General features: G+C 39.7%; 1 pseudogene; it reads right to left on the minus strand.

Annotated features, from left to right (window-relative positions):
• Positions 1 to 13,656: 13,656 nt before the first annotated feature.
• LOC126095834 (5S ribosomal RNA) lies at positions 13,657 to 13,774 on the minus strand (annotated as a pseudogene).
• Between the last annotated feature and the right edge of the window lie 2,894 nt (positions 13,775 to 16,668).

Consider the following 16,668-nt stretch of genomic DNA (forward strand, 5'->3'; position numbering starts at 1 on the left):
CAGGTCTTTCAGTGCTCTGTTAAACTCTTCACGCAGTATCTTATCTCCCATTTCGTCTTCACCTACATCCTCTTCCTTTTCCATAATATTGTCCTCAAGTACATCGCCCTTGTATAAACCCTCTATATACTCCTTCCACCTTTCTGCCTTCCCTTCTTTGCTTAGAACTGGGTTGCCATCTGAGCTCTTGATATTCATACATGTGGTTCTCTTCTCTCCAAAGGTCTCTTTAATTTTCCTGTAGGCAGTATCTATCTTACCCCTCTTGAGACAAGCCTCTACATCCTTACATTTGTCCTCTAGCCATCCCTGCTTAGCCATTTTGCACTTCCTGTCGATATCATTTTTGAGATGTTTGTATTCCTTTTTGCCTGCTTCATTTACTGCATTTTTATATTTTCTCCTTTCATCAATTAAATTCAATATTTCTTTTGTTACCCAAGGATTTCTATTAGCCCTCGTCTTTTTACCTACTTGATCCTCTGCTGCCTTCACTACTTCATACCTCAGAGCTACCCATTCTTCTTCTACTGTATTTCTTTCCCCCATTCCTGTCAATTGTTACCTTATGCTCTCCCTGAAACACTCTACAACCTCTGGTTCTTTCAGTTTATCCAGGTCGCATCTCCTTAAATTCCCACCTTTTTGCAGTTTCTTCAGTTTCAATCTGCAGTTCATAACCAATAGATTGTGGTCAGAATCCACATCTGCCCCAGGAAATGTCTTACAATTTAAAACCTGGTTCCTAAATCTCTGTCTTACCATCATATAATCTATCTGATACCTTTTAGTATCTCCAGGATTCTTCCAGGTATACAACCTTCTTTTATGATTCTTGAACCAAGTGTTGGCTATGATTAAGTTATGCTCTGCGCAAAATTCTTCAAGGCAACTTTCTCTTTCATTTCTTCCCCCCAATCCATATTCACCTACTATGTTTCCTTCTCTCCCTTTTCCTACTGACGAATTCCAGTCACCCATGACTATTAAATTTTCGTCTCCCTTCACTACCTGAATAATTTCTTTTATCTCGTCATACATTTCATCTATTTCTTCGTCATCTGCAGAGGTAGTTGGCATATAAACTTGTACTACTGTAGTAGGCATGGGCTTTGTGTCTATCTTGGCCACAATAATGCATTCGCTATGCTGTTTGTAGTAGCTAACCCGCACTCCTATTTTTTTTATTCATTATTAAACCTACTCCTGCATTACCCCTATTTGATTTTGCATTTATAACCCTGTAATCACCTGACCAAAAGTCTTGTTCCTCCTGCCACCGAACTTCACTAATTCCCACTATATCTAACTTTAACCTATCCATTTCCCTTTTTAAATTTTCTAACCTACCTGCCCGATTAAGGGATCTGACATTCCACGTTCCGATCCGCAGAACGCCAGTTTTCTTTCTCCTGATAACGACGTCCTCCTGAGTAGTCCCCGCCCAGAGATCCGAATGGGGGACTATTTTACCTCCGGAATATTTTACCCAAGAGGACGCCATCATCATTTAATCATACAGTAGAGCTGCATGTCCTCGGGAAAAATTACGGCTGTAGCTTCCCCTTGCTTTCAGCCGTTCGCAGTACCAGCACAGCAAGGCCGTTTTGGTTAATGTTACAAGGCCAGATCAGTCAATCATCCAGACTGTTGCCCCTGCAACTACTGAAAAGGCTGCTGCCCCTCTTCAGGAACCACATGTTTGTCTGGCCTCTCAACAGATACCCCTCCGTTGTGGTTGCACCTACGGTACGGCCATCTGTATTGCTGAGGCACGCAAGCCTCCCCACCAACAGCAAGATCCATGGTTCATGGGGGGGCAAAATATGGTAAGAGAGAAAATTTCTCATAAGTAGATTTATAGTGTACCACCTAAAATTCAGCCATCTTACCGCAAAAATGATTAGTCTCAACAAACAATAAGGACATTGGTACTTTATACTTTCTATTTGTAGCATGAGCAGGAATAGTAGGAACATCAATAAGAATACTTATTGTGCTGAACTTGGTCAACCAGGTTCTCTAATTGGAGATGATGTTATTATTACAGCCCACGCATTTGTAATAATTTTCTTTATAGTAATACTTAGTATAGTTGGTGGATTTGGTAATTGACTTGTACCATTAATAATTGGTGCACCAGATATAGCATTCCCACGAATAAATAATATAAGTTTTTGATTACTACCACTTTCATTAACCCTTCTTCTTACATCTTCTATAGCAGGTAACAGTGCTGGTACAGGATGAACAGTTTACCCTCCTCTAGCAGGAGCTATTGCACATGGGGGTGCATCTGTAGATCTAGCTATTTTCTCACTCCACCTAGCAGGTGTATCATCTATTCTTGGTGCAGTAAACTTCATTACAACAGCAATTAATATTCGATCAGAAAGTATAACTTTAGATCAAACACCTTTATTAGTTTGCTCTGTAGCTATTACAGCCCTTCTTCTCCTTCTTTCACTTCGAGTTTTAGCAGGAGCTATTACCATACTATTAACAGATCGAAATTTAAATACATCATTTTTTGAGCCTGCGGGTGGAGGGGACCCAATTTTATACCAACACCTATTCTGATTCTTTGGACACCCAGAAGTTTACATTCTAATTCTACCCAGATTTTGTATTATTTCACACATTGTATGTCAAGAAAGAGGAAAAATTGAATCATTTAGAACATTAGGTATAATTTACGCCATGTTATCAATTGGATTAATAGGATTTATTGTAGGAGCACATCGTATATTTACAGTAGGAATTGATGTTGACACACGGGCATACTTCACATCAGCAACAATAATTATTGCCATACCTACAGGAATTAGGTATTCAGATGACTAGCTACACTATATGGAACTAAATTCAAGTTCAATCCACCATTATTATGAGCTCTAGGAGTTATTTTCCTATTTACAATTGGTGGATTAACAGGATTAGTAATTAGCAAATTCATCACTTGATATTATATTACATTATACATATTATGTAGTAGCCCACTTCCATTATGTATTATCTATAGGGGCAGTATTCGCAATTTTAGGAGGTGTTATTCAATGATACTCACTATTCACAGGATTAACCATAAACAACACATGATTAAAAATCCAATTTACAATTATATTTAATGGAGTAAACTTAACATTCTTCCCTCAACACTTCTTAGGGTTGCAGGAAAACCACAACTATATTCAGACTACCCAGACGCATATACGTCATGAAATGTAGTATCAAGAATTGGATCTACAATTTCTATTGTAGGAATTATTATATTCATTGTAATTATATGAGAAAGAATGGTTACAAACCGAGCAATGATATTTAGAGCTCATATAAGAAGATCAACAGAATGGCTAGATTCTAATATGGCAAATTAGTACAGTAGATTTAAGCTCTACAAATAAAGGTTTGACCTTTTATTAGAAAATATTCAAATGGCAACATGATAAAATTTATCCCTTCAAGATGGAGCATCACTATTAATGGAGCAAATATCATTCTTACATTATCATACTATGGTTGTATTATTATTAATTACAGTAATTGTAGGTTATGCCCTAAGTTATATATTATTTATTGCCTATACAAACCGAAACATACTTCATGGACATTTAATTGAAACAATCTGAACAGCATTACCAGCAATTACCCTAATTTTTATTGCTTTACCATCATTATGGCTATTATACTTACTTGGTGATTCAGTAGGCGCAAAAATTACAATCAAAACCATTGGACGACAATGATACTGAAGATATGAATATTCATACTTTATAGATGTAGAATTCGACCCTTATATAACACCAGAACAAGATCAAGAAAATGATGGATTTCGAGTTCTAGACGTAGATAACTGAACAATTCTCCCAATAAATACAGAAGTACGAGTATTAACAAGAGCATTAGATGTTCTCCACTCATGAGCAGTTCCTGCATTAGAAGTTAAAATTGATGCAACAACAGGTCGACTAAATCAAGGAACATGTACAATAAACCGACCTGGATTATTCTTTGGACAATGCTCAGAAATCTGTGGAGCAAACCACAGATTTATACCAATTGTAGTTGAAAGAACTTTAGTAAATTTATTTATCAAGTGATTATCTAAGATAATCTAAGGAGTTAGTTAAAATATATAACATTAGAGTGTCAATCTAAAATAACTAAACAATTAGTACACCTTGAAACATCAGATGACTGAAAGTAAGTAAACCAAACAATAGTAACTTAACGACTACTCCTGATATGGAAATAAAATCTAAATCCCTCAAATATCTCCTCTCATATGATTCTCCCTATTCATTATATTTTCTGCTACCTTAACCCTATTTAATCAAATAAACTTTTTCTCATTTAAACCTAATCTTATTAAAATAGCAGACAAAAAACAATGGAGATAAAAAAACTTAAATTGAAAATGATAACAAACTTCTTCTCAACATTTGACCCATCAACTAACATCTTCAATTTATCATTAAATTGAACTAGAACATTTTTTGGACTATTATTAATCCCATCAATGTTCTGACTTACACCATTACAAATTAATATTATCTAAAATAAACTAAACTTAACCTTACACCACGAATTCAAAACACTACTAGGACCCAAATCATTTAATGGAACAACATTCATCTTTATCTCAATTTTTATTATAATACTATTTAATAATTTTATAGGATTATTCCCTTACATCTTTACTAGAACAAGACATTTAGCATTAACATTTGCAGTCGGCCTACCTATATGATTAAGATTCATATTATTTGGATGAATTAACCATACTAATTTTGTATTTACACACCTTGTTCAACATGGAACACCACCTGCATTAATATCATTTATAGTATTAATTGAAACAATTAGAAATGTCATTCGACCAGGTACACTAGCTGTACGACTAGCAGCAAATCTAATTGCAGGACATTTACTATTAACCTTACTAGGAAACACAGGACCATCTGTAGCAATAAACTTAATCTCACTACTAATTATTGGACAAATACTTCTATTAATTCTAGAATCAGCAGTAGCAATAATTCAAGCTTATGTTTTCTCAATTTTAAGAACTTAATATTCTAGAGAGGTATATTAAACCTATGTTAACAACTCACTCAAATCACCCATTCCACTTAGTAGACTATAGACCTTGACCAGTAACAGGAACAATTGGAACAATAGTCCTAGTATCAGGATTAGCAAAATGATTTCATCTATTTAACATTAACTTATCTATAATGGGATTCGGAATTACCTTACTAACAATAATTCAATGACGAGATGTAGTATGAGAAGGGACATATCACGGGCTACATACAGGGTTTGTATCAATTGGATTACAATGAGTAATAACCCTATTTATTGCATCAGAAGTATTATTCTTCGTTTCATTCTTCTGAGCCTTCTTTAGAAGAAGACTAGCACCAACAATTGAACTAGGAATATTATGACCTCCAATAGGAATTCAACCTTTTAATCCTATACAAATTCCATTACTTAATACAGTTATTCTTTTAGCCTCAGGAGTAACCATAACATGAGCACATCATAGTTTAATAGAATCTATCCATACTCAAACATTACAAGGATTATTTTTTACAGTATTATTAGGACTATATTTCATAATACTTCAAGCATACGAATATTGAGAAGAACCTTTCACTATTGCAGATGCAGTTTATGGATCAACATTCTTTGTTGCAACAGGGTTCCATGGTCTCCACGTAATTATTGGAACAATCTTCTTAACAACATGTCTACTTCAACACTCAATAAATCAGTGATCACCAAGGCACCACTTTGCATTTGAAGCAGCAGCATGATACTGACACTTCGTAAATGTAGTATGATTATTCCTATACATCTCTATTTATTGATGAGGTAGACAATTGTTTTTCTAGAATAATAGTACATTTGACTTCCAATCAGAAAGCTTGATATTAATCAAGAAAAACAATCCTAATTCTATCTACAAGAGTTTTTATTAGATTTATTATCCCAATAATTGTTATAATCCTTGCAACAACATTATCAAAGAAATTAATCAATGATTGAGAAAAAAGATCCCCATTTGAATGTGGGTTTGATCCAAAAAGATCAGCACGAATACCATTCTCCCTACGATTTTTCCTAATCGCAGTAATTTTTTTAATTTTTGATGTAGAAATTGCACTAATTCTTCCCGTTGTAATTATTTTCAAAACCTCAGACATTATAATCTGAACAGTATCAACAATATTTTTTATTCTAGTCCTATTAGGCGGACTATACCATGAATGAAATCAAGGAGCCTTACAATGAGCAGAATAAAGGGTTGTAGTTAACTGTATCATTTGGGTTGCATTCAAAAAGTATTGATATAATCAATCAACCTTAAATAGAATAAGAAGCGAAATGTAGCAGTCAGTTTCGACCTGGAAGATTGGTAAATAAATACCCTTATTCTTATTAATTGAAGCCAAAAAAAGGCGTATTACTGTTAATAATATAATTGAGCTATAAGGTTCCAATTAAGAAATGTAAAGCCAATACGAAAACTGCTAACTTTTTATATTAGCGATTAAACTCCATTAACATTTCTAAAATTTATACAGTTTAAATAAAACATTACATTTTCACTGTAAAAATAATATATCTATATTTATAAATACCTGAAAGTAAAAATACTTCCTTAACATCTTCAGTGTCACGCTCTAATTATAAGCTATTTAAGTAAACGAAAAATAATACCACTAAAATAAATATTCAAAAAATAAAAGTTAAAAGAAAAATCTTGAAATTAGAGTCATATCAACCCTGAATATATCCAATTAAATAAATAAATACTCTATATAAACCCTGGCCACCAAATAATTCACCTCAACCATAATCAAATGACTTCGATGAATAATAACGTAACTTTAAAGGAATACTTAGAAAAGGTATAAACCATATAGAACCAGCAAATCTAACAAAACAAAATTTTCTTATAGAAAATAAATTATGAGAAAAATCGAACTTAGAAATAAGATAACCCAAAGAAGCACCTAAAACAACTACTGTAATAGTTCAAAACTTTAAATCATAAGGTAAAGCAATCACATGAGGAATAGGAAAAATTAATCAAGACAAAAGATTACCACCAAAAACAGCAACAAACAGTAAACCAATTATACCAAACGAAGTATAATAACCCTTATCATCAAAAGAAAATCTAGAATAAAAGTTATTATCCCCAGATATTGAATAATAAAATAAACGAAAAGAGTAAGAAGCAGTTAAACCAGTAGAAAAAAATAAAGAAAAAATTAAACAATTAATCCATCTTAAACAAACCATTTCAAGAATCAAGTCCGTTGAATAAAAACCTGCCGAAAAAGGTATACCACACAAAGACAAACTGAAAACATTAAAACAAACAGAAGTTAAAGGTATGAAATTAACAATTGAGCCTATAAAACGAATATCCTGAAAATACTTTAAATTATGAATTATTGAACCTGCACACATAAATAATAATGCCTTAAATGAAGCATGAGCTAATAAATGAAAAAATGCAAATTTTGGATAACCTATAGCCAAAATTCTTATTATTAAACCAAGTTGTCTTAAGGTAGAAAGAGCAATAATCTTCTTCAAATCAAATTCAATCCAGCCATAAATATAGTTATACAACCAATTAACAGTAAAAATCAACCACAATTATAAGTATCTAATATTGGTCTGAAACGAATTAATAAATAAACTCCAGCATAACAAGAGTAGAAGAATGAACTAAAGCAGAAACAGGAGTAGGAACAGCCATAGCAGCAGGAAGTCAAGAAGAAAACTGAATTTGAGCTCTCTTAGTTATAGCTGCCAAAACAATTAATATAGTAATAAGCTTTATTTCAAGAGTTAAAAATAAAATCGTAATAATAAATATAATTCCAACCACCAAAATTTAATATTCAAGCAATAGAAATTAAAATAGCAACATCACCAATACGATTACAAAGTGCAGTTAATATACCAGCACTATAAGATTTTACATTTTGGTAATAAATAACTAAACAATAAGAAACCAAACCTAAACCATCTCATCCTAACAAAATTCTAATCAAATTAGGACTAATAATTAAAAAACCTATAAAAAGAATAAATATTAAAACAATAATAATAAAAAACGATTTATATTATTTTCGCCTGATATATAATCCTCTCTATAATAAATAACCAAAGAAAAAATATATATAACAAAAGACATAAAAATAAGACACATTCAAACCAAAATTAAAGTTATAACAACCATAGAACCATTTAATAACAAAAAGTTCTCACTCAACAAAAACTCTATAATCAATTATTAAATAATAAATACCGAAAATAAAAATTCTAGTTCTAGCAAAGAATAAAGAAAAAAGACTCAAAGAACAAGTAGAAAATAAATTCACAGCCTAAGATGAAAAACTTCATATCATTGATTCCACAAAACAATATTTTTAATTAAAATACTTAAGCAACTTAAACAAAGAAATATTGACCCTTCAAACACAGACTATTTAAAGGCAATCAATGCAAAAGTAAAAGATGATATTCACAAAACAAACCAAGGGAACATGTTTAATCCCCAGAACATTAATTACCATGCTGAGAATAAGAATATATATACACTCCTGGAAATTGAAATAAGAACACTGTGAATTCATTGTCCCAGGAAGGGGAAACTTTATTGACACATTCCTGGGGTCAGATACATCACATGATCACACTGACAGAACCACAGGCACATAGACACAGGCAACAGAGCATGCACAATGTCGGCACTAGTACAGTGTATATCCAGCTTTCGCAGCAATGCAGGCTGCTATTCACCCATGGAGACGATCGTAGAGATGCTGGATGTAGTCCTGTGGAACGGCTTGCCATGCCATTTCCACCTGGCGCCTCAGTTGGACCAGCGTTCGTGCTGGACGTGCAGACCGCGTGAGACGACGCTTCATCCAGTCCCAAACATGCTCAATGGGGGACAGATCCGGAGATCTTGCTGGCCAGGGTAGTTGACTTACACCTTCTAGAGCACGTTGGGTGGCACGGGATACATGCGGACGTGCATTGTCCTGTTGGAACAGCAAGTTCCCTTGCCGGTCTAGGAATGGTAGAACGATGGGTTCGATGACGGTTTGGATGTACCGTGCACTATTCAGTGTCCCCTCGACGATCACCAGTGGTGTACGGCCAGTGTAGGAGATCGCTCCCCACACCATGATGCCGGGTGTTGGCCCTGTGTGCCTCGGTCGTATGCAGTCCTGATTGTGGCGCTCACCTGCACGGCGCCAAACACGCATACGACCATCATTGGCACTAAGGCAGAAGCGACTCTCATCGCTGAAGACGACACGTCTCCATTCGTCCCTCCATTCACGCCTGTCGCGACACCACTGGAGGCGGGCTGCACGATGTTGGGGCGTGAGCGGAAGACGGCCTAACGGTGTGCGGGACAGTAGCCCAGCTTCATGGAGACGGTTGCGAATGGTCCTCGCCGATACCCCAGGAGCAACAGTGTCCCTAATTTGCTGGGAAGTGGCGGTGCGGTCCCCTACGGCACTGCGTAGGATCCTACGGTCTTGGCGTGCATCCGTGCGTCGCTGCGGTCCGGTCCCAGGTCGACGGGCATGTGCACCTTCCGCCGACCACTGGCGACAACATCGATGTACTGTGGAGACCTCACGCCCCACGTGTTGAGCAATTCGGCGGTACGTCCACCCGGCCTCCCGCGTGCCCACTATACGCCCTCGCTCAAAGTCCGTCAACTGCACATACGGTTCACGTCCACGCTGTCGCGGCATGCTACCAGTGTTAAAGACTGCGATGGAGCTCCGTATGCCACGGCAAACTGGCTGACACTGACGGCGGCGGTGCACAAATGCTGCGCAGCTAGCGCCATTCGACGGCCAACACCGCGGTTCCTGGTGTGTCCGCTGTGCCGTGCGTGTGATCATTGCTTGTACAGCCCTCTCGCAGTGTCCGGAGCAAGTATGGTGGGTCTGACACACCGGTGTCAATGTGTTCTTTTTTCCATTTCCAGGAGTGTATAAAGTATAAGCAGCTCTAAAAAGAGATGAAAAAATTAAAGCAAAAAATCTAAAAGAAGATCAAGACATAATTCTATTTAATAATCTAGGTTCACCTACCAAATTTAATGATGGAGGAGCAGCTATATTTGATGATCTTAAAAGAAATCACCATAAAGCCATTCTAGGTATCAAATTAATTATACCCTTGTTAATTAATAATCTTCATCTACCTAAACGTTCATAAATAATATTAGATAAACAAAACAATCCAAAAGAACATAAACCATGACCAATCATTAAAGAAAGAGAACCCATACAACCTCACCAATTTATAGTTATCAATCCACCAATAACCATTCTTATATGAGCAACAGAAGAATATGCAATTAAAGACTTTAAATCAACCTGACGAAAACAAATAAATCTAACAATAACCCCACCAGATAAACCTAAAGATAATCAAAAATAATTAAACTTTAAACCCAAATAAGAAATAACCTTTATAACACGAAAAGTACCATAACCACCTAACTTCAATAAAACACCAGCAATAATTTCTCTACCTGAAATAGGGGCCTCTACACGAGCCTTAGGAAGCCATAAATGAACCAAAAATATTGGCATCTTAACTAAAAAAGCCAAAATTATAAATACATAAAACATAAAATAAGAAGAACCAAAATCAACCAATAAAGGGAAATATAAAGTGTTAGAAAATCATAAACCTTAAATAAAACCAATAATAAAGGTAATCTAGCAAACCAAAGTATAAAAAATTAAATAAACACCAGCCTGTAAGCGTTCAGGTTGATAACCTCAACCCAAAATCAAAAGTAAAGTAGGAACTAATCTAGCCTCAAAAAAATATAAAAAGAAAGAAGACTTAATCTAGCAAATAAACAATAAAGCATAATCATTAAAATTAAAACCATAAAGACAAAAAATTAGAATGATAAGAACTTAAATAAACTGAACCTCTAGCAGTAATTATTAAAGAACAAATTCAAAAACTCAGCAAAATCAAACTAAAAGAAAAATAATCAATACCAAAATAATATCTAATTATACTCAAATCTGCATATGAATAAACACAAATTATGAAAACAAAACTCGACAGAAACATTAAAGAATGAACCAACCATCAGCAATTATTCAGCAAACAAAGAGGGATCAAAAAAATAGTTATAAATAAATACTTTAACATAAAGATCCGAAAAACTTCGCTCATTGGAAGGGGAGTCAAAACAAGCAAATACGTGTTTCGGCTTATCCGAAGTTACTCCACCTGTTCCGTGAAAACGACGGTCAAGGTTTTCGAGGTACTATATGTGCCTCTTAGCAAGTAAACAGTTCATCCGAAGCGGTGACACAGTGGCTGCGGTTGCGGCTTCACACTTTGGCGCCCTGTGTTCGAAACACGATTACTATTTTTGTTTTTGTTTTTCATTTATCTAGCCGTGTCCGTAGAAGTGCACTGCACCAGTGCTTTCCAAGGAGGAGAGGTCAGAGGATCCCCCACTGTCTAGTACTGGATAGGCAGCGAACTGTGTCAGATCTCACGGCAGAGTACAATGCTGGAGCAGGCACAAGTATTTCTGAGCATACCGCTTAAAAGCCAACGTTGAACATGGAACTCCACATCACACGAGCCCTTAGTGTTCCTGTGTTGACCCACCGATGTCGTCAGTTGTGATTGCAGTGGTCACAGCGTCACTGAGTTTTCACCGTGTCGCATAAGTCGCAGTTCTTGTTACACCAGGTCGATGGACGGGTCGTCAGACGCAGTCACCCAGGCGAATGGCTCTACGAAGAGTGCGCTGCGCCACAGATGCAGACCGGTGAGGGCAGAATTATGCCATGGGGTGCACTGAGCTGGGGTCCCATGGGATCTGCGGTGGTAATCGAAGGCATCATGACAGCAGTGAAGTACGTGAACATTATTGCGGACCACCTGCATAGCTTCGCCTACAGCGAAGACATCCAGCAGGATTACAGTGGTTTGAGGAACATTACAGTAAAACCACATTGATGTGTTGGCCAGCAAATTTGCCTGATCTGTACGCTCTGGAACACATATCGGGCGAAGCTGCGTGCCCATAAGCCACCATCCAGTAGTTTGCGGGAATCGCTTACCTGTGCGTAGACACCTGGTGCTACATACTTCTGGAATCCTGTCAAGGACTTGCAGAATCCATGCCAAGCAGAATGCCTGTTGTACTGTGTTTGGAACGTGGAACAGCAGGCTATTAAACAGGTGGTCATAATGTTTTGGTTCATTGGGGTAGTGCTGATGTGGATGTGCAGGAATTGACGAAAATATCGAAACACACAAATACAACATATTATCATGCCTAATATGATGTAGGAAAACCGTTGGCATCAAAACAGCTTGCAGTCGTCTCGTAATGGATATTTACAGATGCTCTGTGGTTTCCAACGCAATCTTACATTCTTCTTCAAGCAAAATAGTGCCACAGTCAGCTGAAGATGATGGAGATGGATAGCGATCATGCGCCCTTCTCTATAAATTAATCCACAAAGGTAAAATATATTGAGATTTGTTGGCCATGTGGCCACAGGAAATGCGACAATTCATCATCGTGCCTACAAAACCAGTCCCCAAAGATGAGATGTTCTTGTCGTTTTGGAACACAGCATCACCACTGGAGAACAGACATTGTACCGCGGGATGGACCTGATCAGCCAAAATGGTTACATAATCCTAGGTAGTAATCTGACTTCCCAGAGTAACCATGGAGCCCACAGAATATCACTACATGGCTGCCCAAATCACCAACGAAACCGTGCCGTGTTTCACTCTTGGGACTTAAATTTGGCCAGAAGTTGGAAACAGTATGAAACATACCGAATGAATTTCTTCTATTTCTGTATAGCCCAGGTTTTATGGGTTCGGCACCACGGTTTCCTGTTGCGGGCATTTGCATCAGTGATGCGTGGTTTTGGAATTCCAACTCGACCTGCATTTCCCAGGTTATGAAGCTCCGTTCGCGTCGTTTTGCTTCTGGCAGGGCTCACAAGTAAGACATCCAGTTCTGCTGTCAGTCTTGGAACTGTCGTCCTCTCATTTTTCGTCTAATCCACTTTAATGAAAGTCTGTCACGATTACTCAGTAATCAGTTTCGTCCGCTTTGTGACTTAGAGGATGTTCGTTCTACAATACGGAGCCTCATAAAACACCAGACACTTCCGCTTCTATGGTTACAAAAGCACGCAAGAGCGTCAACGATTTGCCACGTTCGAACTCACTTAGGTCTGTCGTAATGCACTCAATACACAGAACACTGTTGTGACCACGATTGACACTTGGAACGTACTGAGGACATTGCACAGCTCCTGCTCGTGGTCAAATACAACTGTACAACCTGCAGACTTGCCTAGCATCCGCATTTAACTCTCCTCCCACACAGGCCATGAAGGCCCAAAGGTACCGACAAGCCGTCGTGTCATCCTTAGCCCACAGGCGTCACTGGATGCAGATATGGAGGGGCATGTGGTCAGCACTCCGCTCTCCCGGCCGCATGTCAGTTTACGAGAGCTGAGCCCCTACTTCTCAATCAAGTAGCTCCTCAGTTTGCCTCACAAGGGCTGAGTGCACCTCGCTTGTCAACAGCGCTCGGCAGACCAGATGGTCACCCATCCAAGTGCTAGCCAAGCCCGACAGCGCTTAACTTCGGTGATCTGACGGGAACCGGTGTTACCACTGCGGCAAGGCCATTGACCATCCGCATTTAGGACCTAGCATAAATTTCTCGCAGTGGTTCCACATTTTTGTCCAGCCCCTGTATACTGGTGTCCACGGGGTAGACGTAGAGAGCTCTACCAGACACCTGTGCCCTCTCGATAACAAGTGGCGAATGTGGTCCCACAGTAGTTACGGAGCCCAAGGTCGCTATTTTAGTTGACAAACGCCCACAGAGACTCATCTTGCAAATGAGATACTCTTCTAACTGGGATGGAACTTCGGCTGTGCTTATTATGTAGGATACGAAATGATATTATTCGTGAGCAGCCACAGTCAAGATCACGCCCTCCCTCCCCCCCCCCCCCCACCAAACACACACAACACACACACACAGACACACACACACACACACACACACACACACACAGATACACACACACACACACACAGACAGACACAAAGAGAGAGAGAGAGAGGAAGACTGAGGGAGGGTAGGAGGTAGGGAGGGAGAGAGGGGGGGGCAGAGAGAGACGAGAGAACAAACTTGCGTGGAAATAGGAAAAGAGATTAAAAAGTTCATCTACATTTGTAACAAGAGTTGTCGAATAGAACCAAGTTCAATTTGTGCTGCGGGGGAGTTTTTGTGGCGCCCGTGTCTCGCCCCTTACAGAGCTGCGAGGTGTTTTTGCAGTGTTTCCGTCTCTCCGGAGACGCTCGGGCCCGCTGCGCTTTTTGGACTCGGCTCGTATTTTGCGGCCCGCGGCCTGCTGGGAGCATCCGCAGCGGTGGAAGACGCCAGAGGGCGGGGGTAGGGGCAGGGGGAGGGTTAGGGGGGAGGTAATTCGTGTCGAGTGCTGACAGCGGGCGGGCGCCGGCAGATTGGCGCCAAATCCCCGGCGTATCGCCGCCTTCCCTTCTGCCCCCGGCCCCGGTCCTTCTTCCCCTTTTTCTCCGCGGAGCCTGCGGCGTCCCGCCAGCCCGGGAAATTATTTACCGGGCCACCCCTGCTGCTGCTGGCGGGGTATTGCACCCCTGGGGCGGCCGCGGGGAACCGCACCCGCACCGCCACCACAGATGTGGCGCAGACTGGGGCCGTACCTCGGCGCTGATTCTCTGCCCGCGGCGACACGTGAGGTAATCCTGGCCAGGACTCCCGGGCTGCCCTCGACACGGGACGAAGTGTGACTGCGGCCTGGGATACACGTTTCCCGTCAGACAGCCGGTACTCTCTGCTAGTACTTGCAGAATTGTTTGCGGTAGGGGCGAACATTCACCAGTGGTTATTTTCTGATAGTTACTTGCAAAGTACTTTCTGTAAGTCGGAGAGAGCCAGAGCAGATGTTGGAAGCGTTTACACAGAACAGGGTGAGAGAATTTGTGAGAGGTGAAAGATCACTCTCCAAGAGAGTTCTCAGTCTAGGGGCCTCGATCTTCTGCAATAGACACAATATGTTGACGTATACTTGGAGTCACATATCCCCCAAGTGGCACAAACACTCCCCATTCCGCCATCCGTGGCATGTCACATGCTAGTGACCTTGGGCTCCTATGTTCCCCACGGCTTGATGTTCAAAATATGGTACAAGGCCCTCACCCTACCGCCGTGCAGCGGCGGTTTAGGCCCGTATCACGTGCCTGACGGAGAGATAGCCCTTTTCGTCAGCTCTCAAATGGTGCCGTGGCGCCGCTGCCCCACGTGCCTTACTAGCCTGTTGCTGGAGGCCCTTCCACCACACTCTCTCTCACCCACCGTACAACCTTCAGATGTCCCGCCGCCCTTCTTTTACTTCCTCCATTTTTTCCTCGAACGGTGCCAAGTCGTACTCTGATACTAACAATGCGCTTGACGTCCACGAAGGCGATCTCTGGATTTCTTCAGCAGAATTTCTGAAAGGCTTTTGACACTGTACCGTACAAGCGGCTCATAGTGAAATGTGCGTGCTTATGGAATATCGTCTCAGTTATGTGACTGGATTTGTGATTTCCAGTCAGACAGGTCACAGCTCGTAGTAATTGACAGAAAGTCATCGATGAAAACAGAAGTGATTTCTGGCGTTCGCCAAGGTAGTGTTGTAGGCCCTTTGCATTTCCTTATCTATATAAACGATTTTGGAGACAATCTGAGTAGCCGTCTTCGGCTGTTTGCAGATGACGCTGTCGTTTATCGACTAATAAAGTCATTGGAAGATCAAAACAAACTGCAAAACGATTTAGAAAAGATATCTGAATGGTGCGAAAAGTGGCACCTGCCCCAAAATAACGAAAAGTGTGAGGTCATCCACATGAGTGCTAAAAGGAACTCGTTAAAACTTCGGTTGCACAGTAAATCAGTCTAATCTAAAAGCCGTAAAGTCAACTAATACCTATGTATTACAATTACGAGCAACTTAAATTGGAAGGAACACATAGAAAATGTTGTGGGGAAGGCTAACCAAAGACTACGTTTTATTGGCAGGCCACTTAGAAAACGTAACAGACCTACTAAGGAGACTGCCTACACTAAGCTTGTCCTTCCTCTTTTAGAATACGTCTGCGCGGTGTCGGATCCTTACCAGATAGGACTGACGGAGTACAGCGAAAAAGTTCAAAGAAAGGCAGCACGTTTTGTATTGTCGCGAAATATGGGAGAGAGTGTCACAGAAATGATACAGGATTTGGACTGGAAATCATTAAAAGAAAGGCATTTTTCGTTGCGACAGAATCTTCTCACGAAATGTCAATCACCAACTTTCTCCTCCGAATGCGAAAATATTTTGTTGACACCGACTTACATAGGGAGGAACGATCACCACGATAAAATAAGGGAAATCAGAGCTCGTGCGGAAAGATATAGGTGTTCATCCTTTCCGCGCTATACGAGATTGGAATAATAGAGAATTGTGATGGTAGTTCGATGAACCCCCTGCCAGGCACTTAAATGTGATTTGGAGA

This window comes from Schistocerca cancellata, chromosome 8 (genome assembly GCF_023864275.1).
Source record: "Schistocerca cancellata isolate TAMUIC-IGC-003103 chromosome 8, iqSchCanc2.1, whole genome shotgun sequence".
In the NCBI taxonomy this organism is placed as follows: Eukaryota; Metazoa; Arthropoda; class Insecta; order Orthoptera; family Acrididae; genus Schistocerca; species Schistocerca cancellata.